General features: G+C 55.8%; 1 long non-coding RNA gene across 1 annotated transcript in view; it reads left to right on the forward strand.

Annotated features, from left to right (window-relative positions):
* LOC101693214 overlaps nt 1-4,817 on the forward strand; it is a 38,654-nt gene extending 33,837 nt beyond the window's left edge. The window contains exon 4 of the long non-coding RNA XR_199846.3: nt 2,098-4,817. This is a non-coding gene — a long non-coding RNA (uncharacterized LOC101693214). The remainder of the gene's footprint in view (nt 1-2,097) is intronic.
* Nucleotides 4,818-15,498: the final 10,681 nt, after the last annotated feature.

Here is a 15,498-nt window from a genome sequence, read left to right on the forward strand (position 1 = left end):
TATGGGTTCCCAGGGAGGGTCCTATTGTCCTCAGTGCGTAGAAGCCCCACACTGTGCGTGTAAAGAGCTACGTTCTATATAGAAGAGGACCACAGCAGTGTGATTTTAATGAAAGAGGAAGGAAATAAAAACCTTTAAAACACATCGCTTGATCAAAATTTCTCATCCCTCTACGCCATATTCCTTCATCTTCCTGGAAGAAGAGTACTACAGTGATGACTCAGGCCTGCTGGGCTTGGCCTCTCTTTATTGAAAATGTTGTGTGCATGCGTGCGTGCGTGCGTGCGTGTGTGTGTGTGTGTTTAAGGAGTTTTTTGGAACAACCACACTGGCTAGGATTGCTTTAATCACGGAATGTTGGTGTGGCGGGCCATACCCGGCCCCGGAGAGCCACCGGCGGGAGCAGGGGAAGCCCTCCTCCTGGGAGCGTGCCAACAGCTCTCATGAAGCTCTGTTTTTCTTTTTCAGTGAACGTACACTGAAAATATAGGGTGAACAGGTGGATTCCCGGACACCACTTGGTGTGAAAGCCTACTGCCATTTATACCCCCCATGCCCCCAAAAAACGACCTTTTGAGTCTTTGTCCCATTGGTTTCCTGCCCTCTTGGGGTCCCTGCTGGGTTGTGAGACTCAAAGACCACCATGCGGACAGAGAGAATGGGGGATGCCAACGGTGCTGTTGGTGGTGGTTCCCCGGTCAGTGTGTCTTTGGACCTGACCCGCCATGGCCCCAAGGACACCCCTGTCTACCACTGTTTCATATCCATCACCCTGTCTCCTCCCAGGGAATGTCTTCAGGAGTCTGTAAGCTACGACCAGTGTGGGTGGCTCTATGGTCCGTCTGCTAGTGCCACGTGTCTCCCTGGTCCTTTGGCCCCAGCAGTTGGGGGAATGGCCTCTATTTCTATCTTGCACCAACTTGGGAGCAGAACTCAAAACATTTTCGTTCCTGCACTCGATGGCAGCAGTGTCCCCACAGGATTTATAGATACTCTTGTAGGGAGACGGGTAGAGGAGCTGACATCACAGCAAACGACTTGAAGATCCATTTTGATGTTTTATTGCTCTAAATCTTTTCTCTCTGTGTTTTCTAGCTCCCTGTTCTCTGGAAGTGCAGAGTGCTTCCTGCATTCACACAGAGAGCACAGCACCTCTGCCCCTTCTTCTCCTCTGAAACCTGCCCCAAAACTCTGGGCCAGGGTTACACGGTTAACTAGACCCACTTCCCATGAAAGGCAGTTAGGCGATCGCTTAGTAATTACATCACTCTCCATAAGTGACTTACCCAAATATTCATTTCAAAGAGATTTCTCTGCCTAAGAGAAATAATAGAAAAAAAATTTCTTTTTCCATCACTGGCTTTCTATCTGGTGGTTGTAAACGTTGTGTCGTATTTAGCACTCTTTAGACGCCACTCCTTTGGATTTCTGTAATTACCACGCTGTCCGTGAATGCATTCGGGAATTTCTTTTTAATACCCCCTCTGTGCCAAAATGCTGGTGTGGAAAGCTGGCTGGGGAAAACTCGGGGCACAAAGGGAAAGTGGCCATCTAGGAGAGTAGAGGCAGCCCCCGCCCACACCGGCCGTCTCACCAATCTGTCCGCCTCCTGCCTGGTGTCAGCGTCTTCCCCTTGCTAGCAGGAGAACGCTCGTCCCTCTTGACCTGGCGTGCACAGCCTATGGCAGTCAGGTACCTCCCACCGCTCTTTCCTACTTCTGCGTACCTCGGGGTTCCCATATAATGCCACCAACTGGGTGCTCTTAATGTGGCTCTGTCTTTTCTGCCTGACTCACACCTTTCCCCACACCAGGCATCCATCACAGGCAGTACACACCCTGCACACACCACCTTAATACCCCCCGATCCTTATCGTGGGGAGCAGGAATGGGACAGCGGCACCCTGAGCCGGGCGTGGCTTTCTGTCCTAAGAGGGGGGTTGGGAGTTTCCCCACTTCTGTCCTGTTTGGGGTGGCCACTGCCCTCTCTTCCTGTGACATTTCTCTTTTAGTTTCTAAAAGACTAAAAGACCTGAGCTTGTAACATTTCTCTTTCTTTAAAATTCCTCTGGCCTCTATTCTCTCTTCCTCTGCCCAGGCTGATCATGAAGACTCTGGAAGACCCTCAGGCAGCTCATAAAACCGAGGCTTTTTGTTAACACTGTGACTGTCTCCAGCCAAGCCTTCCTGGGCCCTGCTAAGACTCCCTGCCTCCCCTTCACGGCCTCGTCCAAGAACCTCTCCCGTCTCATCTCCGACTCTGGGCCTCCCACCCCCTTTCTGCCAGTAGGTAAGAAATTACCTTGGTTTTCCCCAGAACTCTTTTCTCCAACAGACCTGCCCCCCACCCCTTTCTGGAGGATACCTTTGCTTGAAAATTTTGGTTCAGAAGAAGATGCTCATACCCCCCTCCCAAGCGGATTCTAGAACTACCGTTCTAAGAACTTCTCACTATGAAAGGCCATTCCAATCTTCCTTCCCATACCCTTGGCCATTGTAACATCTCTGCAGCCAATCTCTCAGTCTGTGGGACCCTCCGTATGATTCTGACACCGTGAGACCACGCATCAAAGTTTGGAGAGCCAAGATGGCGGCCTTTCCCACTTTTCTCTTGTCATTCCAGCTCCTTCTCTCTTTCCCAGGGTATGACGTAAAGAGTGGGTAAGAGACAACCCAAAGGACTCTGTCTTGTTATTTTTTCAACCATTAACAGTGGTTGAAGATGAGTCTCCTGCTTGGGTTGACTGGAACTGAGACCTACTCTATGCCCTTGGCTATGGCCAACTTGGCCACCATCCCACTAAAGCAAACAGATATGAGCCAAGGAGATACCAAGGCTTTTCAGATAGATTTTTAAGGTCTTTGGTGAGAAATCTAAACTTTAGAGGTGGGGATAGAAGAAAAATCAGGTGTTAGACATCCACCTGCCCCCCTCTCCCCTGAATCCTCCATCCTGGGCCTGGTCTAGAAATCCTGTGCCTTTTATTATCAAAGGATGGGGCCATCAGACCTTTGGGATGACCCCTCATAGATATCCCCTAGGCCACCTTTTCTGCTTTATTGGCTACTTCTTTCCTCCCCGTATGATTTTTCTGCCCCTTTAACTCCTTCCCACGGACCCCTGCTTCTCCTTTGCCCTTCCCCACCACCGGCCTCCACCAGAATCTGAGAAATTTCACATTTCTCCCACCGTCTCGTGAGCTTTCACTGCCTCTGGATAGATCCGTGAGCCGGCGACGCCATCCATTTCGCGGTTTGGCGGGATAAAAGGGGGTGATGGTGGTCACCTGCTCCCAGTGACAGCTGTCTTTCGATTTGACGTCCCTGAAGCCAATCACATCACATCTCAAGTTGCAAGCGGTGCTTTCCGCCACGAGTCCTATCCCTTTCACACTCGAGCCTCGGAGCCTCTCTGCTGGAGTCACTGACCTTATCCTGCCAAACATCCCACCTGATGCACCCCCCACTGTGCCTCCTGGCTTTGGGAAGACTTGTTCCGTTGTTTTGGCTCTGAGGGGCCCCACGCCCAGCCCCTCTCTGGCCAGAGGACGGGGCGTTGGGGCGGGTGTTGGGGCCGGGCAGTGCGGCCGCACCTAAGGTTGGAAATAACTCCGGGAGAAGACCTCCTCTGGGACCTGCTGTCTTGGAGATGAGAAGCCCAAGGCTCAGAGAAGTTAAGTGACCTGGCAAATCCCACGGTCAGCAAACAGGTGGCAGGACTGGGAGTGGAAGCCATCGACCTGACTCCCCGGCTGGCGCTCTTTCCCTCGCCTCCACCTGGCACCCAGGTGCACTCGCTTTCTGGGCTGGGACAGCCCCAGGGACTTGTCGTAAGATGGAGTCCAGCCGCCCAGCGCCCCCGGCAGTGGTGCCCGGGTTCTTCTCCCATCCCTTCATGGGGGAACACGCCATCTCCTGGGACAGCCCACACACCTTCGACGAACACGTCTCTCCTTGGCAGAATTGAATTTTGTCTTTTTGTTGCTTGCATCAGAGGCCCGGCTTCTCTGGGTCTGACCTCTCGGGGTCAGTCCTGAGTCACTCTGATCCCTCCTATGGCGATGACAGCTCTTGCGGGAAGCCTGCAGTCCATCCTTTTGTGTTCTTTTCTCCTGGGGAAACAACTCTGTCTCCTGTCTATGACTCCGGCACTAATATCAGTGTGTGTGTGTGTGTGTGTGTGTGTGTGTGTGTGTGTGTGTCGCACCCCACCAGTTAGCTCGATTCTGACACTGCCTACTTGCAGGTAGCCTCAGATCCCACAGGGTAAGTGCTGGGTCCTGCCAGTCTGTCTCTGTCCCATTTCAGATGCAATCCCAAGTCCAGGTCGTTACCTGTGCTCCCGACTGCCTGGGGATCAGAGGTTCCAGCAACCCTGGCTTTGGGTTTAAATAACTTGCTGTGTGGCGCAAAGAGCGCAGAGAAACTTTTTACTCACGAGATTCCTGGTCTATGAGAAAGGATAGCAAAGCAAGAGCCGGACGGGAGAGATGCGGGGGGCAACGAATGGGGAAAAGGCACCGAGCTCCCATGCCCTGTCCAGGCGCACCGTCTCCCAGCACCTCTGCGCGCTCACCGACCCCAGAGCACTCTGGACCTACCTATCCTTTGAGTTTTTATGGAAGCTTCATTACATAGATATGATTGGTTGTATCATTGGCCGTCGGTGATTAATTCAATCTCCAGCCCCTCTCCCCATCTCAGAGGTCCGTGGAGGGACACAAAGTCCCAACCATCCAATCACACGGTTGGCTCCCCTGGTGACCAGCCCCAGTCCTTAGGTAACTTCAGTGTTTTCTAGAAGTCACCTCATTAACACTGACTGGGACCTCTTTAGTGCTCTTGCCACCTAGGAATTTCCAAGGGTTTTAGGAGCTCTATGCCAGAAACAGGGACAAAGACCAATATGTGTTTATTATAATTTATAAATCGCTCTATCACAGTCCTCCGTGGGGGAAAGCCTCATCCCAGGGGTCCCCTTCCCAGTCCCCATGGGGTTAAGCTCCAGATGGGCCCTGTGGTGGGCCCAGAGGACTAAGGGTCACCTGCTTCCCTTTCTGATCGCCCCAGTGCCGCGGAGCAGCCGAGGAGGCCGCCCTGTGTGGGGGCCCAGCTCCGGAGCTCCTGCTGCCTGCTGCCGCCTCGTCCCCACCCTGCTCCCCTGCTCTGCGTGGCCCTGAGCAGAGCCAAGAGCCCATGGAGGAGGAAGGCATCCAGCTGGGGCTGGGCCTCTGGGGGGCAGGGGGCAGCTCAGCCTGCCTGGGCCCCGGGGAGGGGTGCCGAGGAGGGGCCTGCTTCTGAGGCGACAGACAAAGAGGTCAAGACAGGCTCACTCTCCACATGGCAGTTAACCCGCAAAGCTGGCCCCAAGTGGCAGTTTCAACCATGTGACTGGGGCGCTTTGCCATTGGGGCTTGGGCTCCAGAGGGGGCCCAGCAGCGCATTCCCACAAAATGTTGAGCAGTTGGCATTTCTGGTGGAAAAGCCAGTTTTTGAAGCGTGATTTCTTGGCTCCTCTAATTAACGGGAAGTAGGGATTTCAGAATGGCAAATCAAACTCTGGCTGGATGCACTTTTTTCCCCCCTCTTCTTTGCTTTTCTTGCCTTTAAGTCTTTTTAAAAAGACTAGATAATAATAATAATAATAATGATGATAAGCCTTGAGGTAGGCTCCAATTTTCAGATGTAATGGGAACACACGGGGCTGAACAGAGGGGCTCCAAGAGGCTCCCAGGCCCCAGACCTTGCCTTGGAAAGCACTGGGCCCCGACTCTTCTCTTTCCTTTGGTCTCCTTGTTCCAGACATCCTTAAACACAGGCTGGATGGTTTCAGTGCTTGTAGGATCCAAATGTCCCATACTGGCATCCAAAGTCCTCTGTGATTTCCCACTCTTCCAAGACAAAAGAGGCCCAGTTTCTTAGCCTGCCTGCCTTCCTTCCTTCCTTCTTCTTTAAAATCTTTCAAAGATTTTATTTATTTATTTGAGAGAGAGAGCATAAGTGGGGCAGGGGTGCGGCATGAGGTAGGAGCAGACGGAGTGGGAGAAGCAGGCTCCCGGCTGAGCAGGGAGCCCCATGCGGGGCTCGATCCCAGCACCCTGAGATCATGACTTGAGCCAAAGACAGATGCTTCACCGACTGAACCACCAAGGCACCCCAAATATTGAGTTCAGTTTCTAGAGGAAAACTTCCCAGGGGGATGTGATGTTCTCATCCTCAAACCCTTTGTGGGCCGAATGGGGGGCCCTGGGTCCTATGCCCCTCCTTGGAGGGCCCATCCCCGGCAGCAGCCAGCCTTGCTCTCTGCCCAGGGGCTGCAGCCTCACAGAACTTCAGAGCTTGGTCTAACCTGGTCACTTTATGAAGGAGACAGGTCCAGGGAGGACCAGGGACACACTCCTATCACCCGGGCAGTTACTGGCCAGGCCTCCCACTGCCATGCTGGGAGCGTGTTGGTTACTCTCCTTGGTCGAATATTCCTCCTCCCCCACCTCTGGCTTCTTTCCACTGTCTCTGGTGGTTGCTTGTCAGGGGAAATGAATGCAGCATGAACAAATCTTATTGGAAGAGAGACCCATGGGGAATGGGAGGCCATTCCTTCTGCCCCATTTCCCTGGTGGCCTTTGTCCCGTTCGTTCTCAGTGATTCCAGAGGCGGTCCCTTCATCACGGCTGTCCCAGGGCCCTGCTGGGGCTGGGTGGGCCAGCCTCCATGGTGGCCCAGGCTGCTCCTGGTGGTCCGGGGTGATCATCCCCCCATAAACATGATGGACGGTCTCTTACCGGACAGTAAATCCACAGCTAAGCAGTTTGCACTCATCTGCAAGTCAGCTCTTTCTGTCCTGGCCCCCGATCGTGGGATTGTGTGAAGCAGCCACTGTTTCCAGGATTCACGACTTTAATTACGTTCCTTCCAGGGGCCTGAGTTTATGGGGCCAGTGGATTCCGCCTTGCCTTTATGTGCTCGCCATACGGGGGCCTCCACAAAGTGCTGATTCCCAATCTTGTTAAAAGTAGCCCATTAGCATGAACAGGGCCTGGAGAGAGCAATTGCACACCTGAGTTCCTGGAGTGCTTGTGGGAAGCCCCGGGCCAGATGGGAGTGTCCAGGAGGGTGCTGGTCCCAGACCCGTCTCCTGACCTGCTGTGTGATCTTGGGGAAGTCCTTGACTTCTGGTGTCAGCTTTCTCCTTTGTAAATCATCTACCACCGACGTTGGCTGCTCCATGGACAAGTGGTAGGGAAGCACTTGGTCCTAAAAGCACGTGTGCTTGTTCAGCAAGTGTTCACGTGGGCCTGGCCCCTTAATGCCCACAGAACTCATTATTCCATTATTTCCCACGCAACTCATGGCAGATCCAGAGCTCAGAGGGGTTCAGTGATTTCCCCAAGATCACACAGCAAGAGAGGGCAGAGCCATACAGAAACCAGGTCGTCAGTGTCCACAACCAGCGGGCTTTACCATCGGGCTTTGCTGCCTCCTAAGACTTAAAAGGTCAGCTCCTCAGGTACCCAGAACAGTAAAAGGAGCCAATAATGTCAGTCTCTTACGCAGACAGTTGAGGGCCAAGGGGACGTTAAGGCTCTTTGGAAGAAAATTCCAAATAGGCTCAACTTTGCCAACTCCTTGCAATGATTATTTCTTCACTAGTGGATTGCCTGGCCAGGATGGAGCGTGGCACAGAACAAAGATCAGTGGCCTGGGAGTCATGCCTGGGTCCCTGGGTCACTCCTGCATGCTCTGTGCTAATGGAGGAATAGCCCTTAAAAATCTCCAACATCAGATACTCATGTAAAAACTCAGAAGCTTTTAGAATGTCTCTATGCCCTGGTCCTCCCCAGACCAATCCACTCGGCCTGTGCGTGAATGAGATCTGCGCACAGCTGAGAACCACCGGCCCCATAGCCTCCAGGGTCCCAGCCAGTTCCAGGTTACTGGGTTTTTATAATGTATCGAGTGTCTACTATCATTCCAGAGTCACATTAATGTAACATATGATCTACCCTTGAACTGTATTAGAACCAGCACCGCTAGGAGACTAACGTGTGTGGAGTCGCTGTATTATGAGGGCTGGGGCTTGGAATCGGATGTCCCAGTTTTATTTTTATTAGTTACTTATTTTTAAATATGTATTTATTTGAGAGAGAGAGCAGGTGAGTGAGCAGGGGAGGGGCAGAGGCCAAGGGAGAGAGAGAATCTCAAGCAGGCTCTGTGCGCAGTGTGGAGTCTGACTCGGGGCTCAGTCTCACCACCCAGGGATCATGACCTGAGCCAAAATCTAGACCTGGACATTTAATGGACTGTGCCCCCGCAGCATCTCTAGGTTTGGTCCTGGCCCTGTGCCAGCCCACTTTCTGTGAAAACAGAAACACCAATTTCCTTTTCTCACCCCACTGGCAAAAGAGCATGTGGCCTCCTCCGCAGCTGGGGCTGATGTCTAAAGTCAGCGGTCCCTGCAGAGAAACCTCCTCCGCCCTCAGTTTTTGTTAGCACCTCCTGGTACTGTTATTTCAGGGTGAAATGAAGTTCAGTTCTGCTTCCGTTGCTTTTAAAAATAACTCATGCCGCCCCATTAGGGATTGAAGTCCCCCTGAAATGTCACTGAGCCTGTCCCCTTATTTCCAGCATGAGAGACTGAGCCCTGGGTCCCATGGCCCTTGCAGAGGCAGACATGTCACAAGCTGGCAGAAGAGGGACAGCCTGGGGCTTCGGGTCCGACTTGGACTTCACTCTGTCACATGTTCGCCATGTGACTTGGAGGGTGCGGCTTAAACTTCTGGAACCTCTGTTTTCTCTCTGTACATGGGAATTAAAGGACCGAACTTACGAGGGTTCTGCGTGCAGAGGAAATGATATCGTTGGGTAAAGTGTGTCCAGCCTTGATGGGCTGGGAGAGGCCACCCAGGTTCAGCGCCCGGCTCCTGCTTCATGGCCTTGGGGTAGCTGTTGGGGTACAATAAATGAGACCAAACAAAGAAACAGAAACCCTGCCTCCCCGAAGCTTACATTCTAGCAGGGGGCCAGGACCCAGACAAGACACAGTAAACACAATGAGTACATCTGCCTGGAATGCTAGAAGTGGGGGGCCGTGCTATTGAGAGGCAGAGCAGGGTGCGGGCAGCGTGTGCGGAGCTGCTGTGTGCGTCTCGGCCCAACTGTGCACCCGGCGAGCTCTGGGAGGGGAGGTGGGAACCGGCCCCGAGGGGTATTCACCCCCTGGAAACGAGCAGCGTCTGGGAAACCAGTTGTCCCACATTTGGGAGAGCATCGCGGGTATGAGGAATGGTTGATGCGGGGGTTCTGTGGCTTAAGAACTGGTCACGGTGGCCCCCAGTGAGACTGGAAGGCTACCGGGGCAGGGGGTGGGGGGGTCACCTTTTCCACGTCAAGGAAGCAGCCATGGTCCCAGAGCGGAAGGGGAGAGGCGGGGAGGGGGAGAGAAGCGGAGATGGGGAGAGGCAGACGGTGTAGCACACAGGAGTGGAAGCTACCACGGAACTCCGGTGGGGGATCACGGTGGCCCATCGGAAGCAGTAACTTCCCCGCCACATGCTGACAAATCAGATGTCGGATCCCAGGGAAAGGGAGGTGGGCGCCAAGTGCTCAGGCTTTGGGGCTGACTCGCTGGAAGGGCGGTGGTGTTCTTAAGTGAGGCAGGATCAGACCGAGTTTGGACGTAAGTCTGAAAGTTCTCTTTCAAGTCCTAGTGTGGATGTTGCCCGGAGAGTTGGGTGTTCAAGTCTGTGGTTCAGAGGCGAGATCCAGACCGCAGAAGCCCAGGGGACAACTGTCCACGTGTTGGGGGGTCTAGCTCGGGGTCAGCAAAAGAACGGGTGTAGACGAAATACAGGAGGGACTCAACAACCACCCCTTGGGCGCGTCTGCGTTTGCCGTCTGCGGACATGTGAAGAAGACAGAAAGATGAGTGACCACCGAAGCAGAAAGAAATTATTTTCTTTTCCAAACAAAAAACACTGGAAATCACAATTCAAAGTCAGCTCAAATTCTCCCCGCTCTGAGCATCTTCCGGAACCGTCCAACTCAGTGGACTCGCTCCTCCCACAAGCACCTCCAACAGCATCTGCACAGGCCACTCATTTGGCACCTCTGACATGCTGCCTTGGGTCCCACCGCCTGTCCCAGGATGGGGTCCTGCCACCCACCTGGGTTCTAAGCCCCTTGAGGGCAAAGTGCATGCCTTGGATCTCTGCGTCCCCATACGGTCTGGCAGACAGCTTTGCACACAAATAAATGCACATCAAGTGATTAGCAGATGGGCTGAAGTTGGGGACAGTGACGGGATTCTTGCATTTCCCGAGCACTGTTTACGGAGCACCTAGCACATGCTAGCCAAAGTCTGTGAGCGTCTTCTAGGAGAGCCAAATTGTTTTGAAAAATCTATCAGAATATCTGGCCATAGAAGGATTCTAGGAGAAAAAAAAGATTAAAAAAGAATATCTTGGGCGCTTGGGTGGCTCAGTGGGTTAAGCCGCTGCCTTCGGCTCAGGTCATGATCTCAGGGTCCTGGGATCGAGTCCCACATCGGGCTCTCTGCTCAGCAGGGAGCCTGCTTCCCTTCCTCTCTCTCTGCCTGCCTCTCTGCCTACTTGTGATCTCTCTCTGTCAAATAAATAAATAAAATCTTTTAAAAAAAATTAAAAAAAAAAAAGAATATCTTTGGGGCACCTGGGTGGCTCGGTCTGTTAAGCATCCAGCTCCTGGTTTTGGTCATGATTTCAGGGTTGTGAGATCAGGCCCGGCTCTGGGCTCTGTGCTCAGCATGGAGTCTGCTTGGGTTTCTCTCCCCCTTCCTCTCCCACCCCCTCCGCCCTTTTTCCGCTCCCACGTACCCTCTCTCTAAAATAATTAATAAATAAAATCTTTAAAAAAAAAAGATGACTTTGGCTTCTGGAGGGAAGACCCCTGGGTTGACTGACCCCAACCCCGTGCAGTGACAGAATCACCTTCCAGAGAAGATCACGGGACTCCAGCTGCTGTTCACCCGCTGGGCAAATCTCCCCCTCCCTCGGCCTCCCTTGGGTTCCTCGGGGAATGCGAGAAGCGGTGTCTGACTTTCTTGAGAGATTGCTCGGCACTTTAGAACCGGAGCCCAAAGAAAGCGGCAACCAGCAGGTGGCCCGGCCTGGTTGGCACTGACCGGGTCAGGGCAGGGGGCTGCCTGCCGGCTGGTCACACTCCTTGCTCCCATCCTGGCAGGTATCCCCAGACCTGCGACCCCTCATCGCTCGCCCTCAAGAGGAGTCATTCGCAGAAGCCCTCTCCAGCCGCATCACCGTGAGCCCCTTTCCATCCTTCCTTCCAGAAACATGAGACTCATCCTCGACGTGTACCTGGGAAATGCAGACCAGGGGCCTCAGTGCTGAAGTGGTCGGTGGTCGGAAAAGTTCTGGCCTCATTTTATTCTCCTTCTGCTCGGTCACCACAGCCACGAGGCTCCCCCGAAGGGCCACTGTGGTGTGTTCTGGGTGCGTTTCCGAGTCAGCGGCTCCTTTCCTCGCTGCAGGCCTCTGCAGAGAAGCGGACCCCGCCGACTACGGCCTTTCCTATGGGCTTCATGCTCTGTGGCTGGCAGAGGGGCCGACTCTTGGGGCTGGCTTCTCTGGTTTCTGCCTCTCTGTTGTTCAGGTTTATATAATACTTAGTGGTTTGGGCTGTCGGCTAGCCCCTCCCCCACCCAATCACAGATCCAGAGAGCTCCATAGCTGAGAGCGCCCGGCAGAGCCTGGCCGTTTCCCTGGCTGTGGACCCCATCCTGGGAGGACCCCATCTCAGCCACAGCACAGCCCGGGGGGGATGCTGGAGGCAGCCCCAGTGTGTGTGTGCAGAAGTGTGTATGTACGCGCGCGTGTGTGCGTGTGTATATGTGGGGGGGGGGCGCCTGGGACAACCCATGTCTTCTGGTCTCAGTTTCTTACCGAACATGAGAGTAAGAACCATGGCATGTGAAGCTGGTCAGGTAACAAGGCGAACACGCAGCCTGATGGCCACACACAGTAGCTGTAGCCGGCTGGAGAGCCGGACCCCCAAGTTCACGTCGACCTGGAACCTCAAAACGTGACTTTATTTGGCAGTTGGGTCTCTGCAGATATAATGAAGGGGAGAATCGAGATGAGATCATGTGGGGTTGGGGGGTCCTAAGTCCAATGAGAGTGTCTGAGAGGCAGGAAAGGACACACGGACACAAGAGAGGTTGGGGGAAGACGAAGCCAAGGCATGCCAGGGACCTCCAGAGGCTGGAAGAGGCGAGAAAGGACTGTGTCCCTGAGCCTCCAGAGGGAGCGTGGCCCTGCCGACTCCTTGAGTTTGGGGTTCTGGTCTCCAGAACTGGGAGAGAGAAATCTCTTTTGTGTTAAGCCACTACGTCTGTGGCATTCATTACGGCAGCCCTAGGAAACGAGTCGTCCGCTCGTCACAAAGTAGTGAGGGATTACCGTCTTCCTTTCAAAGAGTAGCCTAGACTGTGTCCACAGGCTTCTTGGGGGGAGGAGCAGGGGCGTCCCTCGAGGGAGACCCCGCAAAAGGCTGGCAGGTGATTGGTGGAGGGACCTGTGGGGCAGAGCAGAGCCTGGTGGCAGGTGCGGTGGAGAATTCTGCGGGAAGTTCACCGTGTCCCTTCCCGTCTTCCCATTCGTACTCACCCCAGGGCGGGGGTGGGAGACGGTGGGGGTGGGGGGTGACGGGTGGGGGGTGAGGACTCTATGGACAGAGCTCACAGTCTCCCAGAGAGCCCAGAACCAGACCATCTCCAGCGGTGGCTTCAGCAAGCCTGGACCCGCAGCGGCCCCAGGAGCAGGAGAAGCGCCCGCAGACTAGGAGGGGTCTTTGAACACGACTTGGCGAAGGTCAAAACTCAGCCCCACCACCAGGGGTCCTTCGCTCCTTGTAGCCAGGCAAAGTGCCCTGGGACCTCTGTCAACTTGTCCCCCATCCTGCCTGTGCCCCAGGGGAGCCAGAGGATCTGGGTCAGCCGGGGACCCCCTCCCGACCCGCCACCCCCCACCCCGGCTTGGCCCTCATCTGCCACAGGCCTTCCTTGGCCCTGTCAGCCAGACTTCCTGGGGCCACACCTTTGTGCCGGGGAGCCCCAGCCCCTGCTCGCCCCCTGACAGGACTCAGATGCTGCCTGAACCGAGAAGCCCCTCTGCTGGCCCTGCTGTTCACCTGCAGGCTGCGGGCCGGGACATCATGGACACGCCTCCTGTCTGTCCCAACTTTGTGCCCCCCTTCCCGCCTCACTGTCCTCAGAGCCGCCTCACCACAAAAGCACCCCTTGACCCGAGGGCCCGAGGAAGAGAGGCAGGGAGCGAGCCGACCCCTGAATCTTGCAGCGTCGCCCTGAGCACGGGCACAGTCCCCACAAACCCTCCAGGGACCCGTGTCAGTCGGCCACTCAGCGAGTCCTCCCTGAGAACCAAGGACAAGACGTCCCGGCAAGAACGCCGTGAAGCGTCCCCTGCTTGTGGAACTTTCGTTCTGGGGCGGAGGATGCTGAGAAAAGCCCTCGTGGGGGGTGGGGCAGGAAAGCAAAGAGCCCAGTGGGGGGCCAGTGGTCAGGGAGGCGGGCGGCCTCCGGGGGAGGGCAGCTGCAGAGGGCTCTGGGCGGAGGGGGCCGCTCGGGGAAGAGCAGGGAGGTGTGGACAGAGGCGCACAGCTGTGCAGGGGTGAGAGCTGCTCAGAAGCGGGTCCCTTCAGGGCGGCGCTGAGTTTCCTGGTGGTGGCCTGCAGGGATGAGGGGAGGAGGGAGTGGCCGTGGGTCTAGGGTCGGGGCTGTCAGGAGACGTGGGTGATGTGGGTCTCACGGTGTGGGTCACACAGGTGCCGTGGGGGCAGCTGCACCACCGCGTGGGCCACACCAGGGCCCCGTGTTTTCTCCTGAAGCCAATGCCAAGCCGGTGAGTGCCAGGCGGGGAGTAATCGCATCAAATTTGCCTTTTAGAAGATCGTCTGAAGGTCGTGTGGAGGACGGATGGACATGGCCCAGCCCCAGGAGGGTGGAGGCAGGAGTGTGCTGAGACCGAGGGAAAGGTGGCCTCCACAGGGCTGCAGAGAAGTCGGGGGCAGGTGAGAGCTGGCCTCAGAGCTGAACTGGCACCGGAGCCTGTGGGCACTGGAGGTGCTGCCGGGCGTGGGGGTCCCACCCAGGCTGTGTGCACTCCGGCTACCGGGCTGCGTGCCCCCACTGTGGGCCCCCCGTGAATACTGGCTCCAGGCCCTCCCGGCTCACCCCAGCCTCCCCTACACTCCCACCCTGTGTTTCCTGCCCGCACCTGCCCCGCAGGGCTCTGCACCCACCCACCCCCCCACCTGTCAGCCAGGCGCCCTCTCCGATGGTGTCCGGATGGGCCCCACACCCCCTGGGACTCTCTCACTGCATGAATGTGTGATTCTAGCAACACGAGCGTCAAATTACCAAGGACAAGTAGCTGCAAAGTAATTACACGATTCTTTGTTACTTGGAGGGTTGGGGTCCTCCCCCTTTTAAAGCCGATTCCTCTAAAAGCTCCCCTTTGGTGGGAGGGGCGCGGGCGGCAGACGGGCAGGACTAGAGACCGCGGAGGGGGTTCAGCCTCCTCAGGGCTTCAAGTTGGGGGGAGCGGCCAGGGGCGAGGTGAGAGAGGTTTGGGCCCCTCTTCCTCCTACCAGGGCAGGAGTGGTGCTTGGGGTGCAGAAGGGTCAGGGAGACGGGGTAGGAGTCCAGGAGGAGGTGGGGGTGCGGGAGGTTATTCCTGGGGTCTCCGGAACCGCCATGAAGGGGTGCGGTGCAATGACACATTATCCTCAGGAGGAACCCCCAGCACCTCCGTCTCACCCCATCACATTCTTCCCCGGGGCACTTCAGCCTCTGCTAAAGCCCCAGAGGGAACCCCAGTCCCCCAGGCACAGCCGCAGATGGAAGTCTGCGCCGTGGGGGCTCTGACCACCTCCCCCAGTGGAAGCAGCCCCGCTGTGGCCCCCGCGGGCTCCAAGCTGCCCACCACCCCCAGCCCCGTCCAGCAAGTGCAGACACCGGGCTGGGCACACAGTAGGCAGGGAGTGGGTGGAGATGCCGACGCCAGTGTGTCCTGGCCCTAAGAGGAAGGAAAGCCAGTGGGACAGGGCTGTAGGGACCACGACGAGCGAGACCTGTGCTTCTCCCACAGGCTCCCCTGCCATCCTTGAGGGGAAACTGTCTGCCGTCTGCCCCACACCTCTCCCCGACGTGATCTGCACGGTTATTAATCTGTGCTCACTTGACATAATGCCCCTGAAGGACTTGGTCAGCTCCCTGTTCCCGCTGGCCCGTGGATCCTTCCTCCTGGACCGGACCCTGCAGTGCCCTGGGCCCTCGCTTGCCCGGCCAGGGACAAGGTCACAGGAAACATGCTTGTGGACGTCCTCAGGCACGCGGGACGGCCACTGTTGAACACTCTCCATCACGCCCATTATGGTTTAGATTAGAGCGATTATCCTTCCGAGCAGCTGTGAAACTCACCGGTCG

The sequence above is a fragment of the Mustela putorius genome, unplaced genomic scaffold, assembly GCF_011764305.1.
Source record: "Mustela putorius furo isolate JIRA1106 unplaced genomic scaffold, ASM1176430v1.1 tig00001130_pilon_pilon_pilon, whole genome shotgun sequence".
NCBI classification, from domain to species: Eukaryota; Metazoa; Chordata; class Mammalia; order Carnivora; family Mustelidae; genus Mustela; species Mustela putorius.